This window comes from Pseudophryne corroboree, chromosome 6 (genome assembly GCF_028390025.1).
Source record: "Pseudophryne corroboree isolate aPseCor3 chromosome 6, aPseCor3.hap2, whole genome shotgun sequence".
In the NCBI taxonomy this organism is placed as follows: domain Eukaryota; kingdom Metazoa; phylum Chordata; class Amphibia; order Anura; family Myobatrachidae; genus Pseudophryne; species Pseudophryne corroboree.
In genome coordinates, this window is record NC_086449.1 from 488,456,915 (window position 1) to 488,473,446 (window position 16,532).

Here is a 16,532-nt window from a genome sequence, read left to right on the forward strand (position 1 = left end):
ACAGGAAGTGCAAGGAGATTTTAATGCATTGAATTATGCATGCTGCTCTCATTTATCTGTCTCCGAGCGGACTGAGCGTGGTGCCTCTACTGACTGGGAGATTTTTCTGCATAAAGTCACTGCAGTGAAACTACATACATTCACATGCACGAGATCTGGTATTGGCTGAAAAGATGAAGAAGATGAATCCAGAGCTGAGCACACTGAATGTCTGATCTGAGTGCAGCCCCACAATGTTCCGAATGTTGCAGTTAACATGCAGGTTATTGGAAGTGGGATACAGGATGTTATGAACATGTTTGTGTTTTTTGCTGAGACAACATTGTGATATGTTTCCCTTTCTATCCTGCTGCAGACGATTACTATGTGGAGCATTTTGATGGGACAAACTTCCATTTTACATCTGTATTGCCAATAACGAAACAGTGCCTGTGTTCAGGTAGGAGGATATATCATTTGTATTAAATCTGCTATTAAGGAAGGATATGCTGAGACAGAGATATTCATACTGTGCACGACACCACTGAGTGCTCACATTCCAGATCTAAAGTACACAGTCAGGATTATCTGATAGCTGCTATTTTCAGACTCCAATTATGCAGCATGGATGTACACTGCAGTATGCTACTGATTGTGCTGTCTTCTGCATAACTTGCATGTAGTGTTTGTCTCCGGATCTTAATTGTGTCCGCTTACAGGATGAGTTATGAGCTAGCTATATTATGAACTGGAACATTGACTCATAGGAGGCAGCTCTGTGCACTCTTCTGGATACCCAATATCTGCATTACTGCTGCAACTAACCATGTCTATCCATGGCAATTTGCCAGATATTTGCTGGGAGGGCTTTTGGAGGGTGTGTGTGGGTGTGGGTGTGTGTGTGTGTGTGTGTGTGTGTGTGTGTGTGTGTGTGTGTGTGATTTTTCTAGTGTTACACGGCTTGTCTTTGAAGTGGAATGAATCAGATGTGTTGTATTTTTAACTAGCAGAATTTATTTTATAGTGTAAAAATCAATATTATCAATAAGAAATGTAATTGAACTTGCAATACTCTTTTATTTAAAAAGTCTATCACAAACCAGGAAGGGTCCTTTGTGCAAAATCTGTGGACTTGCAAAGCTTGTGCAAAACCATTGGTCAGAATGGCCTGGTGTATGGTAGTATGACATATATCGCCTCTTTACCAATGTTTTTAACTGTATGGGTCGCCTTGACTAAGAGTCTGATTAGTACTGTGTGCTAAGTAGACTTGTATTCTCTACTCGCTGACACTGTTTCCCATCCCCTCTATGCGTCTCCCCCAACCACCACACTATGCACTTGTTAACCTCCAAGCATGGCAGTCGTGGACACGCGGTTACACATTAGTGTTAGCTGCTGGTGACGAGCTCCCAATGATGACTCAGCTAACTGTACTAAAACCTGAAGGAGATCTTAGAATGTGGGTATATACTGGAGCAGGGGTGTTTTGAGAGAGGAGGGGACTCGCATGCAGCCTACGTTGGGGGCCCCCTCCTCTCCGGCAGCAAGTAGTCTACTTTGCATGTGCAGGTCTCCGGGAACATGGCACCCATGCCTTATTTCCGAGGACATCTCCAGTGCACATTCGCAAATCACTTGGAAATGGGTGTAGAGGGCATTTTCCAGATGATTTGTGCCTGCACTGTAGGGACGCCGTTGCGGGTCTCCAGAGGGGTAAGTATAATATATGGGTGCAGGATATGCAGTGTGGGCCCCCTGCTCTGCACACACTGCCCCCATTAAGGAAACGCCTATGTACTGGAGAGAGAGAGAGAGAGAGAGAGAGAGAGAGAGAGAGAGAGAAACATTAGCCAGCACATCCATAGAAAAATCTTTATAAACAAATCATCAGGTGCATTCATAAATAAAGTGCATATCAAAAAGTGCAATAGTCATGAGGAGGCTCAGCAACAATGATTAGCAGCATCACACGAACAGCAGCAGCTTGCATATACAGTACTTATTAAAGTTTCAGATAATAAACAGGCCGTCCTCCTGTGGTACCAGCTGGTTTGGTGGGAAACATATACCTTTATCATGAGCATACCACACAAGTGTCCTTGGCCTCCATAAATACCTGCATCACAATCACATAAACTAAACTCACCTCTCAGTGTCCCTGAAACAGGATGTGACATCATGATACCATGGTGATATATATATATATATATATATATATCTCCATATATCCACAGATGGTGTTATGGTTGACATGTGAACTGTGCAGAGTTTGTATACTCTCCCCGTACTTGCGTGGGTTTACTCCGGGTTCTTCGGTTTCCTCCCACAATCCAAAAATATGCTGGTAGGTTAATTGGGTCCCAACAAAAAATTAACTGTAGTGTGTAAGCGTGTGCATGTGGTAGGTAAGCTCTACTGGGGCAGGGACTGAATGGGCAAATATTCTCTGTAAAGCGCTACGGAATATGTGTGCGCTATATAAATAACTGGTAATAAATAAATAATATAATAAAAACTCTGTATATTAAGATATATGAATACTTGGAAATGAAAAAAGGTGATAAAAAGAAAAATAGAGGCAGCTATTATTATTATTATTATTATTAATAATATTTACTAATATAACACCAGGGGGGTCCAATTGTCCTGAAACCCCCTTGTCCTGGTCATTGGCTCAAATCATGACCACAATTGCAGTAGTACATAAGCTGTAGCCCGAACATACAGAGTAAAGAATGGAACATGCCCAACAGCAGCTTTACCTACCAAGTCTGCTGTGTATATGGATTTGAGTGTTCAATCAATGCACTGGACCCGAGCAGCCAGAGTGCAGCTGAAAGCAAGAAGAGACAGGAGAGAGAACAAAATATCTTTTGGTGGGCCACTGACACACATTTATTAACAAGGAATAATACATACAGTAACTTGTATTACAGATCAGGTATCCACTATCTGGATACCCATTAAACGAAATATTCCGAAAACCTGAATATTTCGGCCCTGTAATGGCGTCATGATGTCACTGGAGTCCGTGGCCAATTACAGACAGGCGGGGGAGTGGCTTTGCAGCCATTTCCTCACTGTCACTACTCCGGGACCTGCCGCTGATCCTCACGGACCACCCCGCCGACAATACGGACCCCCCTCCATCTGACCCTTCATACCTCGCCGCTGACCCCCTGGACCTGCCTGTGACCAATATGGATAACGGGTATTCTGTTATTTGGAAAATTCCCATATCCAGAATGCTCCTGGTCCTGAGCATTCCGGATATGGGATACCTGACCTGTACCTTATTTATTAAGACTGCAAAATATTAAAACTAAACTTGAAATACTGTTGACAAAATTTGATTATAAAAACAAGGTTAAAGTAAGTATATGCTAAAAAAAAAGAGGGAAAATGTTTGGGACAAACAATTCTGATCAATGTTTGCTGTTATAAATGGTGAGGTGCAATAATTTCTTATAATGGACTCCATACTACTGTTCCACAATTTCTTTGTGATAGTGTGCAATCACGCATTTCCTAAAATTTCTAACTTTTATGTGAAATTCAGTGTTTGGCATATACTTGTCAAACAGCCGACCCATACTGCTGCATCATCTGCCTAAACACTAGTCGGCCTTAAATCCCCCGTGCGAATAGTTTTTTGCAGAGATGTTAACTCCAGTAAGTAGTATCAAATTATAGCTCTCAGCTACTTACTTTTTGTACCTTTTTATCCAGCGTTTTGCACCTCAATGACTGGAAATTGTTTGACTTGCAGTAACATTTGTTTACTTAATATCATTTTAGCCTATACCTTGACAGAACTTGACGTTTGCTATTGTATTTAGATTTGTTATGCAGCTGAGGGCAAACTACTGTGCTCTGTGATGAGGGGCTGTTACTAGGGAAGCCACTCCCGGGCCATTGAAAAATTGCCAATCCCGGGATTCCCGGGATACCCGGGATTGGCTTTTACCTATGTGGCCGCCCCCTCGCCCCACCCCACCCCGCACATATAACTCACCATATACCGGGGGCGGGCGGGTGGGAAACACTGTGTGAATGCTGCTGGTGTCTCCCAGCAGCAGCTAACAGCGCAGCGTGACCTCTCACGCTGCGCTGGGGACCTGGAAGCAGGAAGCCGGGCAACGTTTGAGCATCCTGTGGACGCTCAACGCTGATCCCTCAATCCCCGGGATTGGAGTTTCCAATCCCGGGATTGAATCCCGGCCATTTTTGGGCCTAAATCCCGGGATCCCACCGATCCCGATCCCGGGATTGGCCACCATAGCTGTTACACTGCTGAATCTATTTATGTTACCTTCTGCACATTTTTGTTAAACAATTTATACTTTATGTTTACAGCTGATTTAACAGTAATAGAACCACATTTGTAACATTACTTTGTGACCAGCCACAAACAGTGTTTAGATTAATAACTATTTAAATTTAATTATGATTGATTTAGGAACTGCATTGAACACCATCAAGCAGAAACAATGCATCTGAACTTTAGTACCATAGTTGGATGAGCTGTGATGTTATTGTCTGAGTCCCTTGGTTAATCCTTGGTTAATCCTTGTCAGACAGCTAAGCGACCTCATAATCCTGTAAATCAAGGTACACAGAATGCTTTTCTGTTACAGTATTATTTAGGAACTTCACATCTTCACATCCAATGGGTGAAATGAAATGTAATCTAGGAAATAGAATTGTGGCTCTGAATGGAGCAAAATAATATTGATTCAACATATAACATTAGATAAATCACTTTTACTTTACTTGCTTAATATAAACATATTTTACCAGATGTAGCATAGCCAATTACAGTGTATAAAATAACATGTGGTAGCCTGTTCCTGGATGCAATAGCCTCTATGGGGCATATGTAATAGAGTCAGAGTTTGCAAAAACATGCCTTGTAAACGATTGCCCCTTTCAAAAAAACATTTGAGATCGGCCAGCATCCCGCCCCTTCGACAAACATGGATCCTATTACATATGCCATCATAGAGTAATGAATTAATGTTTTTTAATCTATTGAAAACATACTAAATAGATAAAACGTGAGATAACTTAAAAATATATATCATGGCCATTTAATTTTGTTTGTATTGGAAACAATTTTAAATAATAATTACATATGCTTGAAATCCTCCTTCACGGCTACTGGACCTCAACACATGTTATCGGCTGGCCCCATAACAAAATTTGTTGGAAGACACATTGATGTCCTCCAGAGGTTCCTGCACTACACATCTAAGTATGTGGACAAGACAAGAGAGGGTGATACATTGAGAATGTGGGCATAGGAAGGCTGGGTCAGCAAGGATGGAATTAAGTGAAAGGTTGATAGTAAGTGAGTAGGTGGGTAGTAGGAGAGTAGGTGGGTGTTAAGAAGTGTTAAAAAAATTAGATTGGAGGTGGGAGCATATTCCATAGGAGTGGAGCAGCATGAGAGGCGGGAGTGTGATATGCCTATCACTGTGAGTTGATGCGCCAGTCCTTGGCAGGGAAAACAATGTGGGAGGGAGTGTGTCGTGAGATGATGAGATGTTGGGGTGGAGGAGGGCCTTATGGTTTTGTAGTTGAATGTGATAAGGTTAAACTTTAATGGGTTTCAGTTACAAAATAAATAAATAAATGCATGTAAAATCAAATGAGAGTGGAACCCATTGGTTAGAAAGACCAGAAAGCTATATGCCCTTGTGCTTGATCTTGGGACCGTGTGCAATGTGTTGCATTTTTTTAGATGATGCCTGTTCTGTTTGCTTGCTGTATTCAGTGCAGACAGGATACATAAACCACACTGAAGAATACATTTACTTGTGCAAGCAAGTATATTATGTCTCTCCTTGTGATGAATAAATGTTTTTTTTGGCATGCTTCTTGAGTTGGGATGCCTGTATTGCTAGAGTAAATAAAGTCTGTATTTGGTATTGGTTGCTACATTACAGGTTGTTATTATTATTATTATGGATGCATGTGTATTACTGGAATATATATGATATCCCAGCAGACGGGATGCTGGCTGTCACTATACTGACAGCAGTATCACATCTGCCATAAACCCGGCAGTGAGGCAGAGAGTCCCCTCGTAGGCTCACTGTGGTCGACATGCATCAGGCTGGGTGGCTCACTTCGCTCACCACCGGTTCTATTCCCACTCGGTTGGTGGCGTGGACCCACCAACCGAGTCGGAATACCGAGCGTTTGTTGGGATTTCGGGCATCGGTATTTCACCGGCTGTCGGGATGCTGGCGTTGGTCTCCTGAACGCCGGGATCCTGACTGCCAGTATATTGACTGCATCACATATTACCTGTAAGGGTCTTGGCCAGAAATGACACATTGTAAACACACAAATCTACAATTTTAAAAAATAAAATAAATTCTCTATGCAGAAATTAATATGTTAGTTTCAGTTAATCTAATTTTCTGTGATTTGGTAGTGTTGATTGAAGTCACATTTCCAAACGTGAGAAATTTACTAACAAGATCATCAAGAACTATATGTTGAATAATTTACAATCCTGATAATTTCTGCTCCACCACTTCTTTTATTGTTTTATATATATATCTCATTTTGTGACTTCCACATACAGCTAAATCTCTCCCAGGATTTATTCTGTGAGACCTATTGAGGAAGTCACATCATTTATATCTTTGTGATTGTCAAACCAGCTACATAATTCTTGGTCATGATCTTTTACATAAATTCATCGAGAGCAAATTAGCCCTTTTTTCTATATTCGTTACCCATGATGAAGTCGATAAGACGAAAGGTGTTGGATTTGTCAGTCAGAAAATCGCACCCTAGTTTGTGAAGATACTCCCTTTCGAGCTCGCACCTTGTAAAAGGTGAGGGAGTATCTAGAATCTATCTTACAAACGTGTTGGTTGTGTACTTTTTTGGTTGTATTTTATTTACACAATTTTATACTTTGAACTGTGTATAAAAATTCATATGTTCAATTATACGTTATTAAAATAACTTTTTACTAATTGGCCTGTTGGCCTCTTGTTTGGATGACTATTTGGTGAGGGGTGTCTGTTACAGGTCCCCAGATTCAAACATCCTCCAGTTTACATTCCGTCGAAATTAACGCTGGAAGAATTGTGTAATTACATTCCACTTTTAGCGCACTTGGGAATTTATGTTTTTCTTGCATGTTGTTGAGGTCTCCCAACAAAGATCTCTCCCGTTGTGTCGCTCCTAAATTGGCACAAGATAAAGATACTACTGTGTTCTTATATATATATATATATATAGCCAGTTCTATGCTCCGGCACTAGGCTATGTCCCAGCAATGGGGCTAACTTGCTCCGGTGCCCTCCTCCAGGTATAAATACCAGATGGATACCAACTAGGACAAATGAGGCGGCACTCAGAGTCTTCAAACAAGTGAAAAATTGTAATGGTGCTTCAACGTTTCGGGGTCTCCCCCTTCGTCAGGAATAATGCAGTGCAAAATACAATGTGTTTAAATAGAACTTACCCTCCTTCAGGAACATCCCATCCAGCGTGCATCCGTGGCCGCGCCATCCCGGCGCCCAGCCCGCCGTCCTCAGCGTCTCAGCGGAAGTGACGCGTCGGCGCCTGGAGGCGCGTCCACGGGCCCGCTGCCTAGCAACAGAGAGGGATGTAAACACCCATTAGTGATACAGGGACGTGAACTTTGCTTTGAGTCACTGTTCCCGTGTCTATACAATTATCATACAACGAAGATAAAAATTAGTGTGCTCTCTTAAAATAGTGCTAGACAATAAAACATTAATAACATGTGCATATACACAACTTTTTTTAAAAAATTTCAGGCAATTAGTGAAAAACACAAAGTGACAGTTAATAATACACAACACAATATCTCATTGACATGCCCAGATGAAACCACCCTTTTGACTCCACCATACTCTATTCATATTTATACTAATGGTGCCGACACTGAGCATGGAGTTTTACAGATATCCTGCGCAAATTTTAAATTTTATGTTTTATGTCATCCTGCTAACTATAGACACAGGAACAGCTATCCTGTCTTAGATAAAGTTAATAAGCCCCAGATTGTCATTTAACCCATCAGGTCTAAGTGTGTTTAACCTATGGATCCATCTAGACTCTAGTTGTAGGAGTTTTTTTCCCCTATTACCTCCTCGCATAGACTCAGGCACATGGTCTATGATTCTGTGTTTAAAGGTAGCCATGGTATGTCTGTGTTCGACAAAGTGTTTTGCTACGGGTTGGTCCCCCTTGCCTGATGCCAAAGCATTCCGGATGGCCAACCTATGCTGTGCCATCCTGATTTTAAATTGGCATTCAGTCTTGCCAATGTAGTATCTGCCACACGGGCAGATGATGGCGTATACTACAAATTTGGTAGTGCAGGTTAATGGCCATTTAATGGGGAATTTTTTACCTGTACAGGGATGTGTTATACTATCTCCTACCGACATATGCGAGCAAGTTGTACACCCTGTACATTTGAAGCAACCGTTTTTACGTTGCAAGAAATGCTTTGATGTTTCTTTAAATTTTGCCATGTCTGTTTTAACTATCATGTCCTTAATGCTCCTTCCTCTCATGAAGCTAGGCATGACTCTCAGATGGCGAAACATTGGTAGATCGGGATCTGTAACTACTAGTGGCCATAGTTTCTTTACCTGCTTTTGTGTATGGTTACTGTGTGCATTGAAGTCACACACCCAGGGTATGACATCGCCCAATTTTTTTGCTCTCTTTGGTATCAGGCTTTCAATTCTATTCTTACTTAAGGCTTTTTTTCTAGCCTGTGCCAATAATTGCCGGGGGTAACCTCTGGCAAGCAGTCTAGATTCCATTTCGTCTAGTTGCTTGTCCCTCTCAGCTATATTGCTGTTAATTCTACACACTCTCAAAAGTTGAGAGTAAGGCACACTCCTAACAGTGGATAATGGATGGCAACTGTCGTATCTAAGGATGGTGTTACGATCAGTTGGTTTTTTGTAGAGAGATGTCACCACTGTGCCATCCTGTAGGCAAATCCTCAAATCTAAGAAGCATATGTCGCTGCGGCTACTGCTCAGTGTTAATTTAATTGGGCTATCGGTGGCATTGTGTGTTTCAACGATCTCTTGTAAATCAGCTACCTCACCGAGCCACATTAAAAACAAATCGTCTATGTACCTGTAGTATTGAAACAACCTACTAGATACCAGGCTATTGGTGAAGAACAAATTGCGTTCCACCTCCCACATATATGCATTGGCGAACGAGGGTGCCACGGAAGACCCCATGGCACACCCCGTCTGCTGCCTGTAGAACTGGCCATCAAAACTAAAGAAGTTATGAGTCAACGTAAAGTTTAGCAAGGACATGAAAAAATCAATGTCGGGCCCCTCATATAACACATTCCCAGTGATCAAATGTCTCACTGCCTGCATCCCTTGTGTATGCGGGATGCAGGTATATAGGCTCGTGACATCGATGGTCGCCAAGGTGATGTCAACTGGTACCTGGTCAAGGGAGGAAAATTTATATAGGAGCGTGGCAGAATCTTTAAGATGGGTAAAAGTGCCCTGTATGCATGGTTGTAAAAAGCAGTCCAAAAAGATTGCGACAGGCTCGCACAGAGACCCCCGGGCTGAGATGATTGGTCTGCCCGGTGGCCTCTGTGCGTCCTTATGTATTTTGGGGATGGTGTAAAAAAGGGGCGATACCGGGAAGTCTGTCCACAATTTTTGGAACACTTCTGTTGAGATAATGTCCTCTACCCTGGCCTGCTGTAGAATGGCCTTTAATTCCTTCTGATATTCTGCTGACGGGTCACGTGGTAATTTACAGTAGGTTGCTTCATCAGTGAGCAGTCGCAGACATTCTTCTTTATACTCGACAAGGTCCTGAATCACTATTGCACCGCCTTTGTCCGCATGGCGGATCACTATATCCCTCCTCTTACTTAAATCTTGGAGGGCCTCTCTTTCGGGCCGTTGTAAATTGTGGGGTTTCTGCTTGTGATGCATTGTTCCCGCAGCCTCCACCATCCTATGGTATGTCTTAAGGGATGCGTTTTGAGAAACAGGGTCAAAGTGTGATTTCTGCCCTAATCTTTGGATCCTTGGAGGTAACTTAGACCCTTCTTTGGCAGGAGCTTGTTTACCAAAATGTTCCTTAAGTTTTAACGTGCGGTGCAATTTAAAAGCATTTACTTTCCATCTAAATTCATCTCCATAATTGGTGGGTACAAATGACAACCCCTTACTCAAAACCTTTGTTTCTGCAGGTGTGAGTGGGGTATTGGTCAGGTTAAATATTAGAGCTTCTTCTCCCTCGGCAGCCAGGGTCGGGTTCTGTCTTTTATTTTGGCCGCCCCTCCTTGTCCATTTTTGTTTCTTCCCCGTGCCGGGAGCCCTGCACGGGCGCTTGTCCCTAAAGGGGTCTCCTGCTGTGAAGTAGATGGTGAGGGCCTGTGTCCTTCATCGGATTCACTGGCTGATGTATTCTCAGATCGCTCCATGTATCTGGTTTTACGAAACCGTTGGAATTTGCCCCCTGCGGTAATGTTGGTGGTAGAACCCAGCCAGGGATACACCCGGTGGTGAGCGTAGTCAAGCTGCACTTTATTTAGTTTTTCTTTTTTGAACTTCAATAAGCTGTTTTTATATTGATCGACTTGTTCGTTTAATTTTTTTAGCCAACCTACGGATTGCTCCGCTGCCAGTAGTTGAGAATGCTCTTTTTCAAACATGTCAATTAGCTCTCTTGTTTTTGTGTGCTCCCTATTGGATTCATCGATAACAAGCAGGATTAGATCCATGGAGCATTTATTCAGTATGGAGATCCATTTTTTGCAAAACTCCATACTGTATCTGCCGATCGTTGGAATATTATGTACTCTGAACCCTCTAGGCAGCTGCTTGGCTCGATAATAGTCGGATAAAGTGCGACAGTGGTATAAATAATCCAGCTCCCTTTTCTTTAAGCGTAATAAGTCTCTATAAGCATCTTCATTGGTTGTGACCAATACTTCAGAGAAAATAGGGTCTTTATGCAGGATGTTCTCTGCCTCCAAGTCAGAATAACTTAGTGTCTCATAAGTATCACAATGCAGTAAAAACGACGTAAAGTCCCCAGCATCCATGTTGGTGGCTGCCATGATGGATAATCAATAAGTGCACGTGCGGAGATAAAGTGCGTGAGTGCTAGTGCAAAATATTAAGTGCAAACAGTGAGATGTTCCTGTGCGCTGTAAGATCTCTCCCAGTTTCAAGAAATGTAATAGACTCCTGTGCCTTGAGCCAAGGATACCTGTGCCTGCACGGCACGCCAGGATCCAATACAGCCAGTTCTATGCTCCGGCACTAGGCTATGTCCCAGCAATGGGGCTAACTTGCTCCGGTGCCCTCCTCCAGGTATAAATACCAGATGGATACCAACTAGGACAAATGAGGCGGCACTCAGAGTCTTCAAACAAGTGAAAAATTGTAATGGTGCTTCAACGTTTCGGGGTCTCCCCCTTCGTCAGGAATAATGCAGTGCAAAATACAATGTGTTTAAATAGAACTTACCCTCCTTCAGGAACATCCCATCCAGCGTGCATCCGTGGCCGCGCCATCCCGGCGCCCAGCCCGCCGTCCTCAGCGTCTCAGCGGAAGTGACGCGTCGGCGCCTGGAGGCGCGTCCACGGGCCCGCTGCCTAGCAACAGAGAGGGATGTAAACACCCATTAGTGATACAGGGACGTGAACTTTGCTTTGAGTCACTGTTCCCGTGTCTATACAATTATCATACAACGAAGATAAAAATTAGTGTGCTCTCTTAAAATAGTGCTAGACAATAAAACATTAATAACATGTGCATATACACAACTTTTTTTAAAAAATTTCAGGCAATTAGTGAAAAACACAAAGTGACAGTTAATAATACACAACACAATATCTCATTGACATGCCCAGATGAAACCACCCTTTTGACTCCACCATACTCTATTCATATTTATACTAATGGTGCCGACACTGAGCATGGAGTTTTACAGATATCCTGCGCAAATTTTAAATTTTATGTTTTATGTCATCCTGCTATCTATAGACACAGGAACAGCTATCCTGTCTTAGCAGGATAGTTAGCAGGATGACATAAAACATAAAATTTAAAATTTGCGCAGTCAAAAGGGTGGTTTCATCTGGGCATGTCAATGAGATATTGTGTTGTGTATTATTAACTGTCACTTTGTGTTTTTCACTAATTGCCTGAAATTTTTTAAAAAAAGTTGTGTATATGCACATGTTATTAATGTTTTATTGTCTAGCACTATTTTAAGAGAGCACACTAATTTTTATCTTCGTTGTATGATAATTGTATAGACACGGGAACAGTGACTCAAAGCAAAGTTCACGTCCCTGTATCACTAATGGGTGTTTACATCCCTCTCTGTTGCTAGGCAGCGGGCCCGTGGACGCGCCTCCAGGCGCCGACGCGTCACTTCCGCTGAGACGCTGAGGACGGCGGGCTGGGCGCCGGGATGGCGCGGCCACGGATGCACGCTGGATGGGATGTTCCTGAAGGAGGGTAAGTTCTATTTAAACACATTGTATTTTGCACTGCATTATTCCTGACGAAGGGGGAGACCCCGAAACGTTGAAGCACCATTACAATTTTTCACTTGTTTGAAGACTCTGAGTGCCGCCTCATTTGTCCTAGTTGGTATCCATCTGGTATTTATACCTGGAGGAGGGCACCGGAGCAAGTTAGCCCCATTGCTGGGACATAGCCTAGTGCCGGAGCATAGAACTGGCTGTATTGGATCCTGGCGTGCCGTGCAGGCACAGGTATCCTTGGCTCAAGGCACAGGAGTCTATTACATTTCTTGAAACTGGGAGAGATCTTACAGCGCACAGGAACATCTCACTGTTTGCACTTAATATTTTGCACTAGCACTCACGCACTTTATCTCCGCACGTGCACTTATTGATTATCCATCATGGCAGCCACCAACATGGATGCTGGGGACTTTACGTCGTTTTTACTGCATTGTGATACTTATGAGACACTAAGTTATTCTGACTTGGAGGCAGAGAACATCCTGCATAAAGACCCTATTTTCTCTGAAGTATTGGTCACAACCAATGAAGATGCTTATAGAGACTTATTACGCTTAAAGAAAAGGGAGCTGGATTATTTATACCACTGTCGCACTTTATCCGACTATTATCGAGCCAAGCAGCTGCCTAGAGGGTTCAGAGTACATAATATTCCAACGATCGGCAGATACAGTATGGAGTTTTGCAAAAAATGGATCTCCATACTGAATAAATGCTCCATGGATCTAATCCTGCTTGTTATCGATGAATCCAATAGGGAGCACACAAAAACAAGAGAGCTAATTGACATGTTTGAAAAAGAGCATTCTCAACTACTGGCAGCGGAGCAATCCGTAGGTTGGCTAAAAAAATTAAACGAACAAGTCGATCAATATAAAAACAGCTTATTGAAGTTCAAAAAAGAAAAACTAAATAAAGTGCAGCTTGACTACGCTCACCACCGGGTGTATCCCTGGCTGGGTTCTACCACCAACATTACCGCAGGGGGCAAATTCCAACGGTTTCGTAAAACCAGATACATGGAGCGATCTGAGAATACATCAGCCAGTGAATCCGATGAAGGACACAGGCCCTCACCATCTACTTCACAGCAGGAGACCCCTTTAGGGACAAGCGCCCGTGCAGGGCTCCCGGCACGGGGAAGAAACAAAAATGGACAAGGAGGGGCGGCCAAAATAAAAGACAGAACCCGACCCTGGCTGCCGAGGGAGAAGAAGCTCTAATATTTAACCTGACCAATACCCCACTCACACCTGCAGAAACAAAGGTTTTGAGTAAGGGGTTGTCATTTGTACCCACCAATTATGGAGATGAATTTAGATGGAAAGTAAATGCTTTTAAATTGCACCGCACGTTAAAACTTAAGGAACATTTTGGTAAACAAGCTCCTGCCAAAGAAGGGTCTAAGTTACCTCCAAGGATCCAAAGATTAGGGCAGAAATCACACTTTGACCCTGTTTCTCAAAACGCATCCCTTAAGACATACCATAGGATGGTGGAGGCTGCGGGAACAATGCATCACAAGCAGAAACCCCACAATTTACAACGGCCCGAAAGAGAGGCCCTCCAAGATTTAAGTAAGAGGAGGGATATAGTGATCCGCCATGCGGACAAAGGCGGTGCAATAGTGATTCAGGACCTTGTCGAGTATAAAGAAGAATGTCTGCGACTGCTCACTGATGAAGCAACCTACTGTAAATTACCACGTGACCCGTCAGCAGAATATCAGAAGGAATTAAAGGCCATTCTACAGCAGGCCAGGGTAGAGGACATTATCTCAACAGAAGTGTTCCAAAAATTGTGGACAGACTTCCCGGTATCGCCCCTTTTTTACACCATCCCCAAAATACATAAGGACGCACAGAGGCCACCGGGCAGACCAATCATCTCAGCCCGGGGGTCTCTGTGCGAGCCTGTCGCAATCTTTTTGGACTGCTTTTTACAACCATGCATACAGGGCACTTTTACCCATCTTAAAGATTCTGCCACGCTCCTATATAAATTTTCCTCCCTTGACCAGGTACCAGTTGACATCACCTTGGCGACCATCGATGTCACGAGCCTATATACCTGCATCCCGCATACACAAGGGATGCAGGCAGTGAGACATTTGATCACTGGGAATGTGTTATATGAGGGGCCCGACATTGATTTTTTCATGTCCTTGCTAAACTTTACGTTGACTCATAACTTCTTTAGTTTTGATGGCCAGTTCTACAGGCAGCAGACGGGGTGTGCCATGGGGTCTTCCGTGGCACCCTCGTTCGCCAATGCATATATGTGGGAGGTGGAACGCAATTTGTTCTTCACCAATAGCCTGGTATCTAGTAGGTTGTTTCAATACTACAGGTACATAGACGATTTGTTTTTAATGTGGCTCGGTGAGGTAGCTGATTTACAAGAGATCGTTGAAACACACAATGCCACCGATAGCCCAATTAAATTAACACTGAGCAGTAGCCGCAGCGACATATGCTTCTTAGATTTGAGGATTTGCCTACAGGATGGCACAGTGGTGACATCTCTCTACAAAAAACCAACTGATCGTAACACCATCCTTAGATACGACAGTTGCCATCCATTATCCACTGTTAGGAGTGTGCCTTACTCTCAACTTTTGAGAGTGTGTAGAATTAACAGCAATATAGCTGAGAGGGACAAGCAACTAGACGAAATGGAATCTAGACTGCTTGCCAGAGGTTACCCCCGGCAATTATTGGCACAGGCTAGAAAAAAAGCCTTAAGTAAGAATAGAATTGAAAGCCTGATACCAAAGAGAGCAAAAAAATTGGGCGATGTCATACCCTGGGTGTGTGACTTCAATGCACACAGTAACCATACACAAAAGCAGGTAAAGAAACTATGGCCACTAGTAGTTACAGATCCCGATCTACCAATGTTTCGCCATCTGAGAGTCATGCCTAGCTTCATGAGAGGAAGGAGCATTAAGGACATGATAGTTAAAACAGACATGGCAAAATTTAAAGAAACATCAAAGCATTTCTTGCAACGTAAAAACGGTTGCTTCAAATGTACAGGGTGTACAACTTGCTCGCATATGTCGGTAGGAGATAGTATAACACATCCCTGTACAGGTAAAAAATTCCCCATTAAATGGCCATTAACCTGCACTACCAAATTTGTAGTATACGCCATCATCTGCCCGTGTGGCAGATACTACATTGGCAAGACTGAATGCCAATTTAAAATCAGGATGGCACAGCATAGGTTGGCCATCCGGAATGCTTTGGCATCAGGCAAGGGGGACCAACCCGTAGCAAAACACTTTGTCGAACACAGACATACCATGGCTACCTTTAAACACAGAATCATAGACCATGTGCCTGAGTCTATGCGAGGAGGTAATAGGGGAAAAAAACTCCTACAACTAGAGTCTAGATGGATCCATAGGTTAAACACACTTAGACCTGATGGGTTAAATGACAATCTGGGGCTTATTAACTTTATCTAAGACAGGATAGCTGTTCCTGTGTCTATAGTTAGCAGGATGACATAAAACATAAAATTTAAAATTTGCGCAGGATATCTGTAAAACTCCATGCTCAGTGTCGGCACCATTAGTATAAATATGAATAGAGTATGGTGGAGTCAAAAGGGTGGTTTCATCTGGGCATGTCAATGAGATATTGTGTTGTGTATTATTAACTGTCACTTTGTGTTTTTCACTAATTGCCTGAAATTTTTTAAAAAAAGTTGTGTATATGCACATGTTATTAATGTTTTATTGTCTAGCACTATTTTAAGAGAGCACACTAATTTTTATCTTCGTTGTATGATAATTGTATAGACACGGGAACAGTGACTCAAAGCAAAGTTCACGTCCCTGTATCACTAATGGGTGTTTACATCCCTCTCTGTTGCTAGGCAGCGGGCCCGTGGACGCGCCTCCAGGCGCCGACGCGTCACTTCCGCTGAGACGCTGAGGACGGCGGGCTGGGCGCCGGGATGGCGCGGCCACGGATGC

At 43.0% G+C, this 16,532-nt stretch overlaps 1 protein-coding gene across 3 annotated transcripts in view; it reads left to right on the forward strand.

The window, feature by feature from the left end:
* The window catches only part of CNTN1 (contactin 1), a 337,119-nt gene that overhangs the window by 61,693 nt on the left and 258,894 nt on the right, over window positions 1-16,532 (forward strand). Inside the window, exons 1-2 of one of the 3 annotated variants that reach the window (XM_063927313.1) lie at window positions 161-262; window positions 356-439. The exons of 1 other annotated variant lie outside the window; for it this stretch is intronic. The gene's annotated coding sequence lies outside the window, so the exon portion shown is untranslated. Of the gene's footprint in view, window positions 1-160; window positions 263-355; window positions 440-16,532 lie in introns of those variants that run through there. One more of the 3 variants, XM_063927312.1, reaches the window with a different exon arrangement.